The following is a 1,201-nucleotide window of genomic DNA, read 5'->3' as shown; positions in this document are numbered from 1 at the left end:
CCAATTCTAGTGCCAGTTTGGGCGTTTTACGCCAAAATATTTTAGGCTAACTTTGAACGCCAGTTTGGGCCATCAAATCTCGGAAAAGTATGGATTATTATATATTTTTGGAAAGCTCAGGATGTCTACTTTCCAACGCAATTGAGAGCGTGCTAATTGGGTTTCTGTAGCTCCAGAAAATCCACTTCGAATGCAAGGAGGTCTGAATCCAACAGCATCTGTAGTCCTTTTTCAGCCTCTGAATCAGATTTTTGCTCAGGTTCCTCAATTTCAGCCAGAAAATACCTGAAATCACAGAAAAACATACAAACTCATAGTAAAGTCTAGAAATATGATTTTTGAATAAAAACTAATAAAAATATACTAAAAAGTAATTAAATCATGCTAAAAATTATGTAAAAATAATGCCAAAAAAGGTATAAATTATCCGCTCATCAGATACCATTGACAGAAAGCTTATTTGAGATCATAGATGGATTTTTTTAACTTTCAAACCATAAATTTTGAATCCCCTGATACAAAATTTTATGATTGTATCATATACATCGTTGTTCGGAAGGACACACATTCCCAATCTGAACCTCTTGAGACGTGAGTTTTACAACTAAATTTTAACCTTCTAATGTTCTATTTTAAGAGAGTTTGTTAACTTTTTAATTTTTTCTTGGTTAGAGTTCCGCTTCAAGTATGTATGCCTCCATCGGAGACGAGAGCACCAAGCCCTGTGGAGACTGAACCAACCCCTCCAAAGTCTCCGAGCAAAAAAATTAGTGAAGAAACAATTAAGGGGTAAGGGATAATATTTGGTTACATGTCTTTTATATATAGGTATATTTGGTACTTATTTGGGTGTATCTCTGCCGAATTAAGGTGGAATTTGTTTTTTTTCTTATTTAAAACTTTTCTTTAACTGTGCAGCACTCCACAACCCCATCAACCTGATGATGGCACACTTGCAGTGGCAGCAGCTCCTTCTAAAATGTAAGTTGTCCACAATATAACTCTCTTTTGATATCATTTGTAATTCTTATTCTTATACTATTTTATATCTTACCATGTAGTCAACCACTCCCTCAAGCCATTGTTGCATTGATGATGATCACCAAGGCAACATCCTTTGTATGGAAAGAATTTCTGGTGCCATCATTCATCCTTAGCTTTACTTATTCGAGTCAGGAAGAAACTCTGACTCAGGAGGGAC

This window comes from Arachis ipaensis, chromosome B10, assembly GCF_000816755.2.
Source record: "Arachis ipaensis cultivar K30076 chromosome B10, Araip1.1, whole genome shotgun sequence".
Lineage (NCBI taxonomy): Eukaryota > Viridiplantae > Streptophyta > Magnoliopsida > Fabales > Fabaceae > Arachis > Arachis ipaensis.
The sequence above is the reverse complement of the archived record's forward strand: the minus strand, read 5'-3'. Positions refer to the sequence as shown.